The 22476-nt window shown below is 40.5% G+C and overlaps 1 protein-coding gene across 2 annotated transcripts in view; it reads left to right on the top strand.

Moving 5' to 3' along the window:
* Positions 1-3767: 3767 nt before the first annotated feature.
* The window catches only part of LOC106081973 (gamma-glutamyl hydrolase), a 43656-nt gene continuing 24947 nt past the window's right edge, over positions 3768-22476 (top strand). The window contains exon 1 of one of the 2 annotated variants that reach the window (XM_013244257.2): positions 3768-3929. The gene's annotated coding sequence lies outside the window, so the exon portion shown is untranslated. Of the gene's footprint in view, positions 3930-4057; positions 4117-22476 lie in introns of those variants that run through there. The other variant, XM_013244258.2, reaches the window with a different exon arrangement.

Here is a 22476-nt window from a genome sequence, read left to right as displayed (position 1 = left end):
TGTAGAGCCAGTGGACTATCCTCGGATTAAGGCCCCATTTGGAGATTACGGCCCGTCTATATAGCGCCCAACATCTGTGAGCTTTCTCAGTACGCTCCTGAATGTGACACTTGCAATTCAGTTTCCTGTTCAAGATCACATCAAAGTATTTGACCTTGTCAGATATCGAAATCGTCTTATTGAGGAAACATGGTGCGTTCGTCCTCCTCGTGAACAGGCATATGACTGGGTCAAGCCCAGTCATATGCAAGACCCTTTCGGTTCTTCTGTATTCGGATCCTTACCTCTTAGAATTATTATAACATCGTCTGCGTAGCATACGGGTTCAAATCCCTCCTCAGTAAGCATACGTAATAGGTCATTTATAGTGGTCACCCATAGGAGTGGCGATAAAATGCCCCCTGTGGCGTGCCCTGTGACACTTTCTCCCTTATATTTATGCCATGAGACACACATTTTATCCACCTGTCTCTAAAGACCGGGTCCACCTGGTACTGGTCTAAGGATTGGATCAGTGTGTCGCTCCGCACATTGTAAAAAGCCCCCTCGATGTCAATGCATACCGCCAGTGTGTAGGTTTTGGCATCGAAGAATTCTTCTATTTTATGCACAACATCGTGCAGGGCAGTCTCCACCGACCTTCCCTTGACATAGGCATGCTGTTTGTATTTGAGCAGTTCGCTGGATGTCGTACTCTTTATCATGGTGTCCGCAACACGTTCAATGGTTTTGACTAGAAAGGACGTAATGCTTATGGGTCTGTAGGCCTTTGGTGTCGCATAACTTGCCTTGCCGGGCTTGGGTATAAACACCACCCTAACCTCCTGCCAGCCTTTCGGATTATATGTAAGTCCTAGGCACGTTGTGAAAATTTTGTCCAGACGAGGGGCCAGATAGTCTACCTCTTTCTGTAGTAACGCCGGAAATATTCCCACCGAGCATCTTAGGGACTCAGTATTTATGCAAGAGCCGGTGCGGCGGGGCAACTCACTGAGACTCTCCACTCGATACTGCTGATTGAAGCGCGCAGTTGCAGTTACTCCATATGGAGCATTCCAATATACGCAACTTGTGGACGCGTCCAGTAGTTCCCAGTTAAGCTTCTCGTGACTGCTATGGGCTCCACAAACATTGGAACTCAAAGATCCAGCCTGTGTGGTGCTCATAACTATAATGTGTCGGGACATAGTGTTTAAAATTGTGTTTTGATATGCTTAACTATGCCAACGTCGTCATGCAGCTTGTGATTCTACGACGTCGAAATTCTCCATATATTGGGTTGCCCAAAAAGTAATTGCGGATTTTTCATATAGTCGGCGTTGACAAATTTTTTCACAGCTTGTGACTCTGTAATTGCATTCTTTCTTCTGTCAGTTATCAGCTGTTACTTTTAGCTTGCTTTAGAAAAAAAGTGTAAAAAAAGTATATTTGATTAAAGTTCATTCTAAGTCTTATTAAAAATGCATTAACTTTCTTTTAAAAAATCCGCAATTACTTTTTGGGCAACCCAATATATATAGGTTCATATATTTTTTGAAGAATAAATCGGGCCCCTTCCCCCTGTCTAACGTGGGTGATAGCATGACATAATTACCAGCTAGTGTACCGTAAACAGCTGAGTACAATTTTTTCTCACGAAGTGCACTATCTGTCAACGAGTTTTGGCTGTGTGTGTGTGTGTATTACAGTTAAGAACCATAGCACACAAACAATGAAAAATGGCGCGAACGAGTAACATACATAAAATCAGAGTTGCACTAACACTGATTTTGACAGATAGTGCACTCAATATTTTGTTGTTGGGGAACTGCCACACCTGCAAATCAATATAAAGGGTGATTTTTTTGAGGTTAGGATTTTCATGCATTAGTATTTGACAGATCACGTGGGATTTCAGACATGGTGTCAAAGAGAAAGATGCTCAGTATGCTTTGACATTTCATCATGAATAGACTTACTAACGAGCAACGCTTGCAAATCATTGAATTTTATTACCAAAATCAGTGTTCGGTTCGAAATGTGTTCATTCACCGTAACGTTGCGTCCAACAGCATCTTTGAAAAAATACGGTCCAATGATTCCACCAGCGTACAAACCACACCAAACAGTGCATTTTTCGGGATGCATGGGCAGTTTTTGAACGGCTTCTGGTTGCTCTTCACTCCAAATGCGGCAATTTTGCTTATTTACGTAGCCATTCAACCAGAAATGAGCCTCATCGCTGAACAAAATTTGTCAAAATTTGAACACATTTCGAACCGAACACTGATTTTGGTAATAAAATTCAATGATTTGCAAGCGTTGCTCGTTAGTAAGTCTATTCATGATGAAATGTCAAAGCATACTGAGCATCTTTCTCTTTGACACCATGTCTGAAATCCCACGTGATCTGTCAAATACTAATGCATGAAAATCCTAACCTCAAAAAAATCACCCTTTATATTGGGAGATAGGCTCTTTTTGACAGATCCAATGACAATCTCATGGAAGCCGGTTGTACGTACCGGATTGACCCGATAGAGTTCTTCATCGGCAAGGGTTGCCGTCTCAGTGCATAACACTGCTACAACAACAACATACAATGCCGGCTTCTTGGGCGTCCCTACTCTGCTTCTTTTTGGTGTATCCTCTCATGTGGTAATTCTAATATTTTTTAATTATGCAAACCATTTTCATCTACATCAGGTTAGTCGAATAACAACGAAACAAATACCCAAAAATTATTGGGTTGCCCAAAAAGTAATTGCAGATTTTTCATATAGTCGGCGTTGACAAATTTTTTCACAGCTTGAGACTCTGTAATTGTATTCTTTCTGCTGTCAGTTATCAGCTGTTACTTTTAGCTTGCTTTAGAAAAAAGTGTAAAAAAGTATATTTGATTAAAGTTCATTCTAAGTTTTATTAAAAATGCATTTACTTTCTTTTAAACAATCCGCAATTATTTTTTGGGCAACCCAATGGAACTACGCACATAGACTGGTTGGTGGCGCTTGTGAATATACAGGATTCACTGAATAAGGTTAAGCCAAGCGATCAGCCGATATACTTTTTTTTAATATTTGGCAGTACTTGGCATTGAGGATGTCAACTTGTTCTCTTTTTGCATTCATTCTTTGTTTACGTTTTCTCCTATATGATGACATTTTCAATCGTCAGATTTGACATCCTTAATGATGTTTATGGGGCCTATCCACTTTGTGTTTTTGCATGTGACCTAACCTTCTATTAGTGAATCCTGGTGAATATAGATGAATGAGAATTATCTAAGAACATGCCGCAAGCAGAATTCTTCTCTCAATTGTATGCAGTTTGCGTCGACCTGCAACTTTATATTGTAGAATTTCTTAAACCCCATTTACACTGCTCTTTAAATCCGGATCTAATGGCTCAGCTGACGAGAGTCTTAAATTCGGATTTTATGACAATGTAAACGGGGTTTTATGATGAGACCAAAGAGACCTTATTTTAAAGTTGGTATCTACTCTAATAGATTCCTTAAAGTGCTGTAGTATTTGGTGAATATATAGTTCCGGCCTGTGCGATATTAAAGCAGTTCCAGCTTCACTACTTTTGTTTTAATAAAGCAGTAAAACTGGAGCTGCTTCTTGGAGCTCCTTGTCCAATAAAATAACAAAACGCGACTTATGTAAGAACCAAATAATGCCCCATACGGAAATCTCTATATATTTAACGGTATCAGCTGTTCTGTCAAATAAAAAAACATTCTCTCGCAGCTATTGTCTCTCGCTCAAATTTTTTTTCTGCCATACAATAGTGCCTGACTTGCTGGTTTTTGTAGTTTGTTAAGAACTTTGTTTTTGCATTCGCTATTCACGTGAGAAGTTCATTTCCAACTACCGCGAAATTTTCATTAATAAGTGAAACTTTTTAATTTCCGGGATATTGTTAAATGGTTATTATAATTTAAAGTAAGTTAGATTGAGTGAAATTGAATTTGCATACACAGTTCCGCCAGCTTTTAATCTACCTATCAACAACGTGAGTGGTTGTTATTGTTGTCCATGGCACTCTCTTCTAATAATTGCTTTGTTTGATAACGCAAAGAGTGGCAAATGGAAATAATATAAACAAATATATACATACCACCGTACATAAGTATGTAGCTACCAAGTGGTGAACTCAACATAAACTTATTAAGTTATTTGGTTTAAAATTAACGCTTTATTATTTATACAGTGAGTGCCTAATCGTGTTGATGGTTTTTGAGATTGAGACAAGTTGGTGTGTTTTTCCGGTAGTAGTTTAAAGCGAAAAACATTAGTTATAATATTGGGTTGCTCAAAAAGTAATTGCGGATTTTTTTAAAAGAAAGTAAATGCATTTTTAATAAAACTTAGAATGAACTTTAATCAAATATATTTTTTTTACACTTTTTTTCTAAACCAAGCTAAAAGTAACAGCTGATAACTGACAGAAGAAAGAATGCAATTACCGAGTCACAAGCTGTGAAAAAATTTGTTAACGCCGACTATATGAAAAATCCGCAATTACTTTTTGGGCAACCCAATACATCTTGCTCTATGGGAATAATTCAAAAACTTAACATTTAAAACAATTAAGAACTCTTTATGCAAACCGGGCTAATCTGTAGACACCCACGTCCGTAAACTTTCCGTAAGTTAGGGTTGTTTGCATTTCGCGAACAATTTTTTCGTTGTTGCTTTTTCTAAAAAAAAATCTGAAGCAAAATATAACTTTCAGATTCCATTCAGTAAGACATTCCCTAACAACTTATGAAACAATTTTAATAAAAGTATTATGTAATCATTGACATTTAAGTAGTGTTTCAAAAAAGTAACGAGAAAAACATGTATTTTAAATTTCAATTTATTGGTCTTATAACCATGACATAATTACCACGTTGAGTACCGTAAACAGCTGAGTACAATTTTTTCTCGCGAAGTGCACTATCTGTCAATGAGTTTTGGTTGTGTGTGTGTATTATAGTTAAGAACCATAGCACACACAAACAACGAAAAATGGCGCGAACTAGTTACATACACAAAACCAGAGTTGCACTAATCACTGATTTTGACAGATAGTGCACTCAGTATTTTGTTGGGCAACTGCGAATACCTGTAACTTAATATATCTTACGTATAACTTAGTCAAAGAAGGCCTAAAAATACGTTTACCTTGGCCACTAAACTAGGTTTTATTACCCTTCCGTGATTTAAGTGCTTTGCATATAGAAATAAATCCGATTTTTGCTGGATTTATTTTTAAATCACACATAAAACCCATTTCATGACTGAATAATCCATAAAAGTACCACAATATGCAACTGTTTTCAAGAATTCTGCAAATTTATGTTTGATTGTGAATGGATGTGTGTGACATGCATATTCATGTACACAGAATGTACGCTTTTGTATGTCAATTAAATTCCAAAAAAAAAAAAGCTTGGTAAACGAACTGGGTTTGGATTAAGTTAAAACCAGATCATACAAAATTTCAATGTAAAGGTGCTATACTGTAGTTACAAACAAGTAAAAGCGTGCTAAATTCGGCCGTGCCGAATCTTATATGCCCTCCACCATGTATCTCTTTTTAGGCAAAAAAAGGATAAAAGAAAATAATTGCTATGTTATTGGAACAAAATCAAGTCATGGTTCATTTCGGACCATAATTGAACTGAATATTGGAGACCATAGTGGAAGTCATTGTGTAGGATTTCAGCCAACGCACTTTAGGAGCTGAAGAAGTAAAATAGGGACATCGGTTTATAGTGAAGCTGCATTAGGCTATAAACCGATTCATGCCATTTGCGACACTTATGTTAAAGGTCATGAGAGAAGCCGTTGTACAAAATTTCAGCAAAATCGGATAATAATTGCGCCCTCTAGTGGCTAAAGAAGTCAAGACCCCAGCTCGGTTTATATGGCAGCTATATAAGGTTATGGACCGATTTGAATCTTTCTCAATACAATTGTTGGAAGTCATAACAAAACACGTCATGCACAATTACAGCTTAATCGGATAATAATTGCGTCCTCTAGAGGCTCAAGAAGTCAAGACCCCAGATCGGTTTATAAGGCAGTTATGTCAGGTTATGGACCGATTTGAACTATTCCTAGCACAGTTGTTGAAAGTCATAGCAGAATACCTCATGCTAAATTTCAGCCAAATCGGATAATAATTGCGTGGCTCTAGTGGCTCAAGAAGTCAAGACCCCAGATCGGTTTACATGGCAGCTATATCAGGTTCAAGTCATAATAAAACACGTCATGCAAAACTTCAGCCAAATCGGATAAGAATTGTGCCCACTAGCGGCTCAAGAAGTCAAGATCCCAGATCGGTTTTTATGGCAGCTATATCAAAACGTGGACCGATATAGCCCATTGACAATCCCAACCGACCTACACTAATAAGAAGTATTTGTGCAAAATTTCAAGCGGCTAGCTTTACTCGTTCGAAAGTTAGCGTGCCTGCGACAAACAGATGGACGGACGGACATTGCTAGTTCGACCTAAAACGTCATGACGATCAAGAATATATATACTTTATGGGGTCTTAAACGAATATTTCGAAGAGTTACAAACAGAATGACGAAATTAGGGTATAAAAATATCAGTAATTCCACTGTGAAAAACTAATTAAGTACCAGCCTTAAGACAAAAATCGGGTACTAAAACTACCCTTTCCTATGGGTAAGGGTATTAAAACTACCCGTTACTATGGGAAAGGATACTTAAACTACCCTTTCCTATGAGAAATGGTACTAAAACTACCCTTTCCTATGGGTAAGGGTATTAAAACTACCCGTTACTATGGGAAAGGATACTTAAACCACCCTTTCCTATAAGAAATGGTACTAAAACTACCCTTTCCTGTAGGAAAGGATACTAAAACTACCATTTACTAAGGGAAGGGCTACTAAAACTACCCTTTCCTATAGGAAAGGAAACTAAAACTACCTTTCCTATGGGAAAGTATACTAAAACTACCCTTTCAAATGGGAAACGATAGTAAAACTACCCTTTTTTATGGGAAAGTGTACTAAAACTACCACTTTTGATGGGAGAGGTTACCAAAACTACCCTTTCCTATGGGAAAGGGAATGAAACTACCCTTTACTATGGGAAAGTATACTAAAAATACCCTTTTCTTATGGAAAAGTGTACAAAACCGATCGCTTTTTATGGGAGACGGTACTAAAACTACCCTCTCCTATGGGAAAGGGTACTAAAATTACACTTTCCTATGGGAAAGGGAAGGAAACTATCCTTTCCTATGGGAAAGGAAACCTAAACTACCCTTTCCTATGGGAAAGTATACTAAAACTACCCTTTCCTATAGAAAAGAGTACCAAAACTATCCTATGGGAAAGGGCACTAAACCTACCCTTTCCTATGGGAAAGGGAACTAAAACTACCTTTTCCTATAGGAAAGGAAACTAAAACTACCCTTTCCTACGGGAAAGTATACTAAAACTACCCTTTTCTTATGGGAATGGGTACTAAACCTACCGCTTTTTATGGGAGAGGATACTAAAACTACCGTTTCCTATGGGCAAGGGAAGGAAACTATCATTTTCAATGAGAAAAGAAATTAAAACTACCTTTTCCTATGGGAAAGTATGCTCAAACTACTATTTCCTATGGGAAATGGGTCTAGAACGATTCTCTCCTATGGGAACGGGTACTAAAACTAACCTTCCTATAGGAAAGGGAACTAAAACTACCTTTTCCTTTGAGAAAGGGTACTGGAAAATGGGCAGAGTGATCCCGCTACTGAAGCCTGGTAAAGACCCGAGTTTGGGGGAGTCGTACAGACCGATCTCCCTTCTCTCACCAGTGGCTAAGACGCTTGAGGCATTACTCCTCCCGAGCCTCGTAGGAGAATTTCCATTCGCCGAGCATCAACACGGATTTCGGAGACTGCACAGCACAACAACAGCTTTGCATGCCATCACCACACACATTTGCCGTGGCTTCAATCAACCCAGGCCATGTGATAGGACGGTCCTCGTGGCATTGGACCTATCGAAGGCATTCGACACGGTCAGCCATGCCAAATTATTTGAGGACATCGCCAACACGTCCCTCCAGCCAGGCCTTAAACGTTGGGTCGCGAATTATCTGTGTGGCCGCCAGTCATTTGTGGAATTTAGGGATAAGAAGTCAAAACACCGTAGAGTGAAACAGGGAGTTCCCCAAGGCGGGGTGATATCTCCGGCTCTGTTTAACCTCTACCTTTCCTCCATCCCACCTCCTCCAGACGGCATAGAGATCGTATCATATGCGGACGACTGTACGATCTTGGCATCAGGCCCCCCACCCATTGATGACATCTGCGATAGGCTGAACGTCTACCTCAACGAGCTTGCCTCATATTTCGCTGCAAGAAATCTGAAGATATCCGCCACCAAATCTTCAGCCACACTGTTCACTACAAATACGCGTGAGGTGAATTCTGAGCTGACTGTGATGGTCGATGGAGAATTGATTCCGACCATCAAGTGTCCCAAAATACTTGGCGTCACATTTGACAGCTCCTACACCTTCTCCCCACATGCCACAGCAATCTGCAATAAAGTCAAAAGTAGAAACAAGGTCCTCAAGTCACTCGCCGGCAGCACTTGGGGTGCAGACAAAGAAACCTTGTTGACCACGTACAAAGCAATTGGCCGGTCTGTGGTAAGTTATGCAGCGCCAGTGTGGTCACGTCAGCTTTGTGACACGCAGTGGAATAATATTCAGATCTGTCAGAATGCCGCCCTCCGAACTGCGACGGGCTGCCTCCTTAGTTCTCATGTGGACCACCTCCACCAGGAGACAAAGATCCTACCAGTGCGAAGACATAACTACATGCTGTCTAAGCAATACCTTTTGGGCTGTTATCGCAGAAATCATCCAAATCATCATCTTGTGGATAGATACCCACCGCCCAGAAGCCTTAAGGTAGATCTACATGATCTAGAGCGTGAGGTCCAGCGCTACAAGAGAGAACCTCTAGATCAAGCGGCATATCAAGCGGGTCTGAACAACATTCATGCAGACACGGTAGCAGACGCGTTAACTGGCTACCGGGTGAATGTAGTCCTTGGAGTACGACCGCCACCCATTGCACCCGAAGAAATCGACCTCCCCCGGCAAACCAGAGTGATTCTGGCTCAATTACGTTCCGGCAGATGCAGCCGCCTCAATTCCCACAGAGCTAGGATTGATGCCGACGTGCAAGATGTATGTCCCGACTGTAACCAGGGACCGCACGATACACGTCACCTGTTTAACTGCCCGGCCAGACCCACTCGACTCAGACCCAGATCCCTGTGGACGCACCCCATCTTAGTCGCGGAGTTCCTGGGTCTTAACACTCAACAGAATCAAGCAGACGAAAGATAGTACACAACAAACTGCTACAACAACAACAACAACAACAACCGTTTCTTATGGGAAACGGAACTACAACTACCCTTAATTATTGGAGGGAATACTAAAACTACCCTTCCCTAAAGGAAAGGTGAAGGAAACTACCCTTTCTTGTGGGAGAGGGTACTAAAACAATCCTTTTCTAAGGGAAAGGAGACTAAAACTTCCCTTTTCTATGGAAAAGTGTACTAAAACTATCCTTTCCTATGGGGACGGGTACTAAAACTACCCTTTACTATCGGAATGGATACTAAAACTACCCTATCCTATGGGAAAGGGTACTATATCTACCGTTGCCTATGGGAGAGGGTACTAAAACTATCCTTTCCTAAGGGAAATGGGACTAAAGCTACCCTTTTTCTATGGGGAAAGTGCACTAAAGCTACCCTTTCCTATGTAAAAGAGTACTAAAATTACGCTTTCCTATGGGAAAGGGAACTACAACTACCCTTTCCTATGGTAAAGGGTACTAAAACTAATGTTTCTTTTGGGAAATGGTACTAAATGTACCCCTTTCTATGGGAGAGGGTACTAAAACTATTCTTTGCTATGGTAAAGGGTACTAAAACTATCGGTTCTTATGGGAAAGTGTACTAAAACTACCCTCTCCTATGGGAAAGGGTACTAAAAACTACCCTTTCCTATGGGAAAGGGTACTAAAAACTACCCTTTCCTATGGAAAAGGGTACTGAAGCTACCCACTCCTATTGGAAATGGGACTAAAGCTACCTTTTCCAATGAAAAATGGTACAAAAGCTTCCCTTTCCTTTGGGAAAGGGTACTAAAGCTACTTTTTCCTATGTGAAGGGATGCAAAAGAATATCTGTCTTACCGGAAAGGGACTGAAACAACCCTCGGCTGGGGGCGTAAATAGAACCCTTTTCTGGGGGAAATGGTATTTAAACTATTCCTAGGGGAAATGTTACTTAAACTAATCATTCTTAGGTTAAAGGATGCCAAAACTATTCTTACCTAGGGGAAAGTTTACTAAAGGAACCTTTTCTTAGGGGAAATGATGCAAAAGGTACCAGACTTATTCTCTAATTGTTTGTGTTGTGTACCACAGTGTGACTGTCACTTAATCCTATTCAATTAAAAAAAATTATTTTCAGTGTTAGATTTTTTTCAGGATTCACTAATACATGGTAAGGTCACTTGCCCAAACATAAAGTGGATAGGCCCCATGAACAATTGGACATCCTCAATGCCAAGTTCTGCCAAAAACAAATGTATGTCGTCTGATTGCTTGGCTTAACCTTATTCACTGAATCCTGGATTTTTTTTTGTATTAATGCTTTATTCCCAATGTGGTTTTTTTTTAATTTTTTCTTGGTAAAAATTAGTAAATTTTCTAAAAGAGTGTCACACATACATTCGGGAAGATTTACTTTTTAAAATTATTTTATTTACTGTCACAATATGCAATGCATGTCCTTGATCGTTTGGCCATCATTCACATGGATGCTTAAGAATGCTTAGTTTTTATGCGTTGAGTGCGATAAGTGAAACTTTTTGATAAGGCTTTGGCCGAGGGCTCACCTCCATGCTCACCCAAACGTATGGAATCAATGCGCGGAAAGGTGGTCAACACAGTGGAGGGTGGTGGTATGACAACGGTGTAATGTGTATCGGGTGTATCAACGGTATAGTAGGTGGTATCAGAATCGGGTTCATCTAAAGCTGAGGAAATTCTGCCATTGCTTTGATCCTTGCGGTATGCATTGTCGATGCCATAGCTATGTCCATTGCCATTTGCATTATCAAGTCTATTGCCATTGCTATGACCATTGCCATTTCCATTGGCATATCTGTTTCCGTTTCCATGCTTTCTACCATTTGCATTTTCGTTCCTATTGTCATTTCCAGCAGCACTGTCGTTTCCATTTCCGTTTCTATTGGCATTACCGTTTCGATTTCCTATACTATTGTCAATTCTTATGCCATTATTGATGGTGTTACTGTGTCCATTACCAAGACCATTTCCATTGGCATGTGCGTTTCCATTATTAAGTCCATTGCCATTAATGCCTCCATTACTCTGTCTGTTTCCATTATTCTCGTTACTGTTTCCATTACTTTGACCATTTCCATTTCCACTACCAAGGCCGTTACCAATGCTGTACCCATTTCCGTTGATATGCCCCTTGCCGTTTCCGTTTCCGTTTCCGTTTCCGTTCCCATTACCATATTCATTTCTTATTATATTCCCATTTCTCTCGCCCTGTGCCAGCAACTGCAAGTCACCTAGATTTGTTCCTTTACTCGTTTGTGGTCCCGATGATAGAGCATGGGCCTCCGCCTTAGCCGTCAAAATATAAGTGGTTACCAGTTGACGCTGCTGCTGTTGTCCCAATTCATGAGCAATTCTTTCAAGATCAGCAGAACGGCCACGTTCCTGTTCCATCAGCAATTGTTTTCTCAATTTTTGCTTGTTCAGCAATAATTCACGAGTGTTTTGTTGCAATTCATCCAATTGGTCCAAGTTGGAATCACTTTCTAGGGATGTTGCTGTGGCGGCGGCTTCATCATTGTCTGGTGCCAAAGCTGCCATTAGGGCGGCCTCTCGATAAGCCTCAAAATGGGCCTGTCGCGCCATCTCAACTTCGGGGGTATCTGTAACTGGTTCGGGCGCACGATTAAGATCGACCATATTCTCAGAAAGATCTGCATCTGAATTTTCTGTGGCCTCTTGGGAATTCGTTGATTGGGGTAATCCATTTGATAAATCTGCCCCAAAGGTAGCATGGGCTGCCTCATCTCCCACACTCGATTCGCCATTGTGTATTATTGTATAGAAGCCATTGTTATCCTGCGAAAGTCCTAATGCTGCATTGGCAGTATCCACATTTAGGCCAAGAAAATGGTGATGATTGCGTGAAGCTGCCGCTGTGGTTATGCAAACGCACAAGAATATGATATTCATGTTTGGCATTTTTAAGGGGCTAGAATCCGTCTTCTAATGTTCTCGATTGTTGAGTGTTCTTATGAGGAGCAATGTTGGAATGAATCTGATGTCCAACTGCCCTTAGATGTCTCAATTTATAGTCATCTGCTGTTTACCATGGCATACGAGCACATTTCAATGGATGTTTTGTTTGGCAAATGTCTCTGGAGCATGACCGACTGCCAGTTGTCATATATGACGGTCCAAATATCTCCAATAATAAGATGATGTCTTCTTAGCTGACCTCGAGACGCGTGTCTGCCCTTCTGCAATGCTGCTGTAAGCAATACCTGTTTTGCATAGCCGGCGCATATGGTGATCGCATTTGTTGTCATTGTGATTTGAATGCCTGCATCTTGAAGGTGAGAAAATCAGATTTGGGCAAATGATTTTTGGTGTCATCATGGAGCACTTGTTCACAAGTTCTCGGTATCATGTTACCTTTTTGTTTATTTTTAAGTTTCTATTTAGGCATCTAAAATGTTGTGCAATTTCGTTTTTTATATTTAGCTTAGATATTTAATCCTCGAATTGAGATTTGTTTTTTATTCAAATCTAAATGGCAGGATGTAGGGGATGTTGAATACCAAATAACGATTCGTATTGACTTAAACTTGGCAAAGTTCTGGCCAATAACATGGTGGCATAAGACCCAAACGTTCGATCAGGAGAGCGAACATCGCTTTGGATTCTTAACTTATTGCAGCAAAGGATTGCATCCGCCCAAGCGTAGCGAGAACGTTCAATCTGGGTTAAGTTGAAAAGAGGGTGCGTATATTAATCCGCCCCATTCCACTATGGACATGCTCCTAAGCCGGTAAACGGCTTGTGGGGCGCTCTTAATACTAAAAAGCAGTTTAGGTTTAAGTGACAGTCTGCCATCAGACTCCGACGTTTTCGTCCATTGTGATGCCACAGGAACAGAAGAAGGAAGATGACTTCTAGTTCCTACCGTTGAACCATCCAGATCGCTTTAAAAAGCCCAACAACTTGTTAACATCCGCTAAATCAGACAGGTTCTCAAAATATGAGAACCTAAAGTGGAACTCTTTCTAACTGCTAGTGCGCGACACATACACAAAAGGTGTTCTATAGTCTCTTATGGTGAGAAAGCAGTGGAACCACTCTTCCACTGGACACTTGCTGACTGGCGCACACATTTAGCCCTTCTAGTTCCTACCAACTTGCGAATGTTTAAATCTGCTAATAGATAGATAGACTGAGACGTCTATCCAATGACAGCAAAGCGGTGGACCTCTTCAAGTCTAGATTAGGCCTCACAGTTTTGGAATGCTGACAGGATCCTCCCCCCTTTGTGACCATCTATCATTCGTTGTCCTTCGGGCCTGGTCCTGAAAACTTAGCTTACATGTCGCTAGAGGCATACCCACAGATTCCAGTTTCCCTTCCTCTGGACACTTGCTGACTGGCGCACACCTTTAGCCCTTCTAGTTCCTACCGTTGCACCATCCAGATCGCTTTATCAAAAGCCCAACAACTTGCGAATGTTTAAATCTGCTAAATCAGAAAAGTTCTCAAAGTAATGAGAACCTAAAATGGAACTCCTTCTGACTGCTGGGGCGGGACGCATATATAGAAGGTGTTCTATAGTCTCTTCTTTTTCGATGTCCTCACAACTTCTGTAAAAGTCGTTGCTGGCAATCTTCAGTGTGTTAGCATGTCTTCCGATTAGACAGTGACCCGTCATGATGGACACAATGACTGAGACGTCTATCTAATGACAGCAAAGCGGTGGACCTCTTCAAGTCTAGATTAGGCCTCATAGTTTTGGAATGCTCACAGCATCCTCCCCCCTTTGTGACCATCTATCATTCGTTGTCCTTCGGGCCTGGTCCTGAAAACTTAGCTTACATGTCGCTAGAGGCATACCCACAGATTCCAGTTTCCTTGGAATGTGTAGGGTAGTTTCTAGTCTCGCAAGCTCGTCCGCTTTACTGTTCCCTGGGATATCTCTGTGGCCCGGCATTCAGAACAGGTGAATTTTGAACTGTTCAGCCATCTCGTTGAGAGATTTGCGACCATCGAGGTCGATTTTTCTGTTCAGAAATATGTTCTCCAGGGATTTTAATGGCTTCCTGGCTGTCTGAGAAGATATTTATGTCAATCAGCCATTCCGCCACTTCCTTAATTGCAAGGATCTCCGATTGATACACACTGCATTGGTCGGGTAACCTTTTCAATATGACCAGTTCTAGATTTTTAGAGAACACTCCAGAGCCCATCTGGTCGTCTAGTTTCGAATCATCCGTATAGAAGTCTATGTAACTTCTGTTACCAGGAATATCGTAGTTCCAATCGGTTCTGTCAGGAATCAGTGGTTCAGTACTTTTTATCAAAAAGCGGCTCAGATAGGGTGTAATCTATACTATACTTGGAACATCGGATAACACAGTGGCCGTAGCCGCCAAATGGCCAAAGAGAAAGCTCTCTTAGCCTGGCACGGCAGTGCTGGCAGCAATCTGTCTAGTCACAATATCCAGAGGTGTCGTCCTCAGTGCGGCTGTGATGCACAAACAAGTAATCCTTTGGATCCGGTTAAGTATTGAGCAGTAGGTGGATTTTTAAAGCACTATCCACCAGACCACAACACCATATAGCATTATAAGTCTGACAACTGGAGTATATACCCAATGGATGACACGCGGTCTAAACCCCCAAATTTCTGTCAATGGCTCTCTTGCAGGTGTATGGGGTAAGAGTTGCCTTTCTTGCCCTTCCCAAAATGTTGGATGTAAAGTTCAATTTCCTGTCCCGCAAAACGCCAGGTATTTTGCGCTTTCTGTAAATGGAACATTTCCGTTCGAAAATTTCCCGGCAAATGTGTATCAACGAGTAGTTGTAGTATTTTTTCACTAGACATTGTCCATACATCTGACTTCTGAATATACCCCACCATAATAGGTCTCGAGTACAAAATCTTCCCTAGCCGAGAGGCCTCAAATGTATCCTCAGCTCGCCCTTATTTTTTTTTTTCAACTCAGCCTTAAAGATGTCCCAATCGTGTGGTGCTCTTGTGGCTTTCGCTCTGTTGAAAAGTTTTCTGAAGTCCTTCCTTAGACCAACCAGCTCTGGGGTCCATCTGGCGGTCGCTGTTTGCCCCTTGGCTTGGCACTAGAACACGATGACACAAACGAGTCATTCGGGGCCTTCGTGATCTGCTTGACCATTATGTCTCTATCCTTCGCAGTTGCCACTTCCTTTTCTGGACTAAAAGGGATAGACGTGCAGAATTTGTGCCGAAATTTAACCCAATCCGTCTTTCTTCTGTGAAAGACAGAGTGACCACTTCGGCATTATTTTCTCCTAGGCTGAAACTAATATAGCGATGATCAGAGAAGCTGTGGTCATCCAACACTTCCCAGTCGCATATTCTTGCACTTACATCTTCCAATACAAATGTAATATCTACAATAGTACCTCATGCCTGTCGCTGGTAATAAAGGTCGGGTTTTCCCCATTGTTACAAGTCACCCCCTGACATCCGAACTTCCCCACATCTGGTTGTTGTTGTTATAGCAGTGTGTTATACACTGAGTCGGCAGCCTCTGTCGATGTAGATATCCATCGGGTCAATCCGGTACGTACAACCGACTGCTATGGGATTGCCCCGCCCATATCTGGTGATGTGCATTAGCATCACTTCCACAATGAGGCTCTTCTTCCCGGCAGAAGCGGCTTCAACCAGCAACTTAAGTTTTGAAGGCGGCATCTCTGAATCGTGTGCCATATATAGGGAAGCCAGCCAGTAATGAGACGTATTTATTTCAAGGCGACGGACGAACAAAAACATTTAGACGACTCTATGCAAGAATACAAGGTCTGTGCCTCCCTTTCCCCGTACCCTTGAGTAGTTTAAATGCCGGAATTCTTAGTTCACAACTATTCCTCCACAAACCCATGGTTTCTGGAGAAGAACCACGTCAAATTCCCCTGCCATCAGGAGGACTTATAATGGTGGAGATTTATCTGCAGAATCCGGACCATAGTCAGGATTTAGAATTTCCACCAATGTTGCGTTAGCCTCGTCTTCTATTTCCACCAGGAGTTCATCCTCATAAGATTCGTTAGATCTTGCCATGATGAGCTTTCGTACACATCCAGGGGCAGGTGAGAAAGCAGTGGAACCACTCTTTCTCTAAACACTTGCGGTGCCTAGTCCAACCGGATGACCCACCCACACAGCGCTTGTCGCGCTTGGTATTCAAGCATGCGCCATTGGTCGAGTAGGAATATCTTCCTTCTTGACTAAATCTAGTGCTGCACCTGGCCAGATCTCACCAATCTTTTTTTAGCGCATTTCAATTAAGCGTTGATCCCCGAAGTCAAATAGACTGCTTCGGCCCCGATACCAGCCTGCATCGTCACAAACTGGAGGAGACCTAGGAAAATTCCGCAAGAACATCGGAGTATACTGATGACAGTCTATTGACTTTCTCACTGCAATTATTCCTAGGTCCTGTTCTTCTCCCTTGTCGATAACTGCCATCACCAGACTGTCCCAGCCCTGTTCATCTCCCTTGTCGATAACTACCATCACCATGGAATGCACTCCAGGTGTCCGCAGCCTTTAACAAGTAAAAGCGTGTAAAGTTCGGCCGGGCCATGGATCGCATATGTTAAGTTCTTGGAATGACTTTTTATGCCCTCCACCTTAGGATGGGTGTATGCTAATTTCGTCATTGTCTTGATTGTCATGACATCTAGTCGATCTAGCCAAGTCCGTCCCTCCGTCAGTCAAAATCACGCTTTTTTTGCACAAAAATATTTTTTATTTTTATTGTAGGTCAGTTGGGATTATAGATGGGCTACATCGGTCCATGTTTCAATATAGCTGCCATATAAACCGATCTTGGATCTTGACTTCTTGAGCCACTAGAGGGCGCAATTCTTATCCAATTTGGCTGAAATTGTGCATGAGGTATTTTATTATGACTCCCAACAACTGTGCTTAGTATGGTTGAAATCGGTCCATAACCTGATATAGCTGTCATATAAACCTATCTAGGGTCTTGACTTCTTGAGCGTCTAGAGGGCGCAATTCCTATGCGATTTGGCTGAAATTTTGCACGACGTGTTAAGTTATGACTTCCAACCACTGTGCTAAGTATGCTTTAAATCGGTTCATAACCTGATATAGCTGCCATATAAACCGATCTGGGGTCTTGACTTCTGGAGCCTCCAGAGGGCGTAATTATAATCCGATTTGGCTGAACGGCTTCTCCCATGACCTTCAACATACATGTCAAATATGGTCCAAATCGGTATTTAGCCTGATACAGCTCCCATATAAATCGATTTCTCTATTTTACTTCTTGAGCCCCCAAAGGGCGCAAAGTTTGTGTCCAAATCGGACCATAACTTGATATAGCTCCAATTTTAAATCAATTCTTTCCTTTTAACCTTTGTTTCCCTAAAAAGAGATATCGGGAAAAGAACACGACTAATGCGATCTATGGTGGTGGGTATATACGATTCGGCACGATTTTACTTGTTTAATATATATATATATATATGGGCTATACAACGCTAATGACCGATATGGACCGTATTTGTCATGGCTGTTGGATGTCATAGAAAAATACCATCTTCAAAATTTTAGGCAAATCGAGTAAAAATTGCGCCCTCCAGTGGCTTAGAGTGTCAAATTAGGAGATCGGTTTATATGGCAGCTATATTAGGATATAAACCGACATATGGAAAATTTCAATCAAATCGGATAAGAATTGCGCCCTCTAGAAGCTCAAGAAGTCAAGACCCAAGATCTGTTTATATGACAGCTATATCAGGCCATGTACCGATTTAGATCATCTTTTTTATACCCACCACCGAACGATGGGGGTATATTCATTTTGTCATTCCGTTTGCAACACATCGAAATATCCATTTCCGACCCTATAAAGTACATATATTCTTGATCAGGGTAAAAATCTAAGACATCTAGCCATGTCCGTCCGTCTGTCCTTCTGTCTGTTGAAATCACGCTACAGTCCTTTAGCAATAGAGATATTAAGCTGAAACTTTGCACAGATTCTTTTTTTGTCCATTAGCAGGTTAAGTTCGAAGATGGGCTATATCGGACTATATTTTGATATAGCCCCCATATAGACCGATCCGCCAATTTAGAGTCTTAGGCCCATAAAAGCCACATTTTTTATTCGATTTTGCTGAAATTTGAGACAGTGAGTTGTGTTAGTACCTTCGACATCTTTTTTCAATTTGGCCCAGATCGGTCCAGATTAAAGGTCTTGGGTCCATAAAATGCGCATTTATTGTCCGATTTTGCTGAAATTTGGGACAGTGAGTTGTGTTAGGCCCTTCGACATCTTTTTTCAATTTGGCTCATATCGGTCCGGATTTGGATATAGCCCCCATATAGACCGATCCGCCAATTTAGAGTCTTAGGCCCATAAAAGCCACATTTATTATTCGATTTTGCTGAAACTTGAGACAGTGAATTGTGTTAGTACCTTTGACATCTTTTTTCAATTTGGCCCAGATCGGTCCAGATTTGGATATAGCTGCCATATAGACCGATCTCTCAATTTAAGGTCTTGGGTCCATAAAATGCCCATGTATTATCCGATTTTGCTGAAATTTGGGACAGTGAATTGTGTTAGTACCTTCGACATCTTTTTTCAATTTGGCCCAGATCGGTCCAGATTTGGATATAGCTGCCATATAGACCGATCTCTTGATTTAATGTCTTGGGCCTATAAAATGCGCATTTATTGTCCGATTTTGCTGAAACTTCAGACAGTGAATTGTGTTAGTACCTTTGACATCTTTTTTCAATTTGGCCCAGATCGGTCCAGATTTGGATATAGCTGCCATATAGACCGATCTCTCGATTTAAGGTCTTGGGCCCATAAAAGGCGCATTTATTGTCCGATGTCGCCGAAATTTGGGACAGTGAGTTGTGTTAGGCCCTCCGACATCCTTTTTCAAGTTGGCTCAGAATGATCCAAATTTGGATATAGCTGCCATATGAACCGATTTCTCGATTTAAGGTCTTGAGCCTATAAAATGCGAATTTATTGTCCGATTTTGCCGAAATTTGGGACAGTGAGTCGTGTTAGGCCCTCCGACATCCTTTTTTAATTTGGCTCAGATCGGTCCAGATTTGGATATAGCTGCCATATAGACCGATCTCTCGATTTAAGATCTTGGGCCTATAAAATGCGCATTTATAATCCGATTTTGCCGAAATTTGGGACAGTGAGTTGTGTTAGGCCCTTCGACATCCTTCTTCAATTTGGGTCATATCGGTCCGGATTTGGATATAGCTGCCATATAGACCGATCCCTGGATTTAAGGTTTTGGGCACATAAAAGGCGCATATATTGTCCGATTTTGCCGAAATTTGGAACAGTGAGTTGGGTTAGACCTTTCAATATTCATCTTCAATTTGGCTCAGATCGGTCCAAATTTGGATTTAGCTGCTATATAGTCCGATCTCTGGATTTAAAGTTCTGGGGCCATAAAATGTGCATTTATTGTCCGATTTCGACGAAATTTGAGACAGAGAGTTGTGTTAGGCTCTTCGATATTTTTCTGCAATATGCATGAAATATAATTAATATTATATATAATTAGTAATAATACGTGTATCTCATAATATTGGCTAGGGGGTTCTTATATCACATATATTTAATGCGCTTCAGCTTTTCATAATTTATTGCTGTTCTATATCGATAGCTCATTGACTTCAGACAGATCCGCTTTGTTTGCTGTGATGATATGCGTGTGGTTAGTTAGTCGGGGATTTTTGTGCAATTAACTTTAAACTTCATTTTATCATCATAATTTGATGGTGTGAAAACAACTTTTTTGTATTCAATAACAAATAAATAGTAATTTTGTTTACTGAAGATAAAATACCCTACACTTTTGTATTATTATAGCTATGAGTAAACTTCAATAACATTGATAATGAGATGGGATATATCTCATCGACTTTAAAGTGCTCTCGGTTATCTTCACAACAACACACAGTTGAGAGATAATGACAATTGTGTAAAGGGATTGAGAGAGAGAGTAAGGGGAGAGATAGAGAGAAGAGATGATATTGTTATTGCTTATGATACTGTTGTTGATTTAATTACTTATATTGGGTTGCCCAAAAAGTAATTGCGGATTTTTTAAAAGAAAGTAAATGCATTTTTAATAAAACTTAGAATGAACTTTAATCAAATATACTTTTTTTACACTTTTTTTCTAAAGCAAGCTAAAAGTAACAGCTGATAACTGACAGAAGAAAGAATGCAATTACAGAGTCACAAGCTGTGAAAAAATTTGTCAACGCCGACTATATGAAAAATCCGCAATTACTTTTTGGGCAACCCACTATTACTTATGTTGCGCCTATAGGTATTCTAGGTATTCTGACACTTTGTCACTTATGTATTACATTTTTTTGGGGATTTGGGCAATATAACTTATCTTCAATATCATCTTTAAACAAATAATTAGTTTAATTCTCTTCCAATATGGCTTTTATTGTTGTGAATGTCTGCTTTTTTCACCAGCATAAAGGCAGTTTTCCCGTGTATTGGAAAAAGTTGTTAAATTTTGTTTTTATTATCCATGTTGAAGTGTGCATCAAAGTCGAAACTTCAAACATTATTACGATTAAATGTAATACTTATATTCAATTATTTGGGTACTTCCCATTATGGGATTTTTTTTACAATTGAAAGAGATAATGAAGTTCTTATGTCAACAAACGTGCACTTAAATATAAATTCAAATAATTGTTATAAGCATCGCAAGTTGTTATGCTTCAATGGGACAGAACTTTTAGTTTTTGTCCCCTGTATATCACGTGTAGTTAAAGGTGAATACAAATTCATGGATAAATAATAATACCAAGTCCAGACCAAAGCTGTTTTGAGCAAACAACTCGTTTTCCCTTTATAATGCCCTGAAAACGACTCGTTTTTCCTTAAGTTTTTACAAGGGCAAAACGACTCGTTTGCCACAAAAACGAGTCATTCAAAGCATGTGAGCCCAAATAAATGGCTAATCTGTGAACAGCCCTAAATAATGTCATATAATAAAAATCAAATTTCTACCTAAACAAGTAAAAAGGCGTTAAGGTTGGCCGGGTCGAATTTTGGATACCCACCACCTCGGGTATATACGTAAACCACCTTCCATCAAAATCATGTGAAAATGGGATACCTTATGTCCCATAGCAGTTATATCGAAATATGTTCCAATTTGGATCAAATACAAATAAGTACAAGTCATTGTTCAACTGTGTATAACAAAATATTGATCTGTTTAGTGGCTTTATTTAAAAATAAACCGATCTGAACCATATACGGCACGGGTGTCGAAAAGTCCAACATAAGTGACTGTGTAAATTTCAGTGAGATCGGGGCCAAGATTTTAAATCGAGATATCAGTGTATATGGCAGGTACATCCAAATCTGGACCAATTTGGGCCAAGTTGTAGAAAATTTTTGAAGAGCCAAACCCAACTCACTGTCCCAAATTTCGGCGACATCGGACAATAAATGCGCCTTTTATGGCCCCCAAATCTTTAATCGAGAGATCGGTCTATATGGCAGCTATATGCAAATCTTGATCGATCTAGGCCAAATTGCAAAAATATCTCGAAGAGTTTAACTTAACTCACTGTCCCAAATTTCGGCGAAATCGGACAATATATGCGCCTTTCATGGGCATAAGACCTTAAATCGAGAGATCGGTCTATATGGCAGCTATATCCAAATCTGGACCGATCTAAACCAAATTGAAGATGGAAGTCGCCTGGCCTAACACAAGTCACTGTCCCAAATTTCAGCAAAATCGGATAATAAATGTGGCTTTTATAGGCCTAAGACCCTAAATCGGCGGATCGGTCTATATTGGCTATATCAAGATATAGTCCGATATAGCCCATCTTTGAACTTAACCTGCTTATGAACAAAACAAGAAGTCAAGATCCCAGATCATTTTATATGACAGCTATATCAGGTTATGAACCGATTTGGACCTTATTTGGCACAGTTGTTAAGAGTCATAATAAAATACGTCAGGCAAAATTTCAGCTAAATCGGATAGGAATTGCGCCCTCTAGAAGCTCGAGAAGTCAAGTCAAGGTTTATATGA

The sequence above is a fragment of the Stomoxys calcitrans genome, chromosome 1, assembly GCF_963082655.1.
Source record: "Stomoxys calcitrans chromosome 1, idStoCalc2.1, whole genome shotgun sequence".
Taxonomy (NCBI): domain Eukaryota; kingdom Metazoa; phylum Arthropoda; class Insecta; order Diptera; family Muscidae; genus Stomoxys; species Stomoxys calcitrans.
This window is presented reverse-complemented; position numbering and strand designations above follow the sequence as displayed.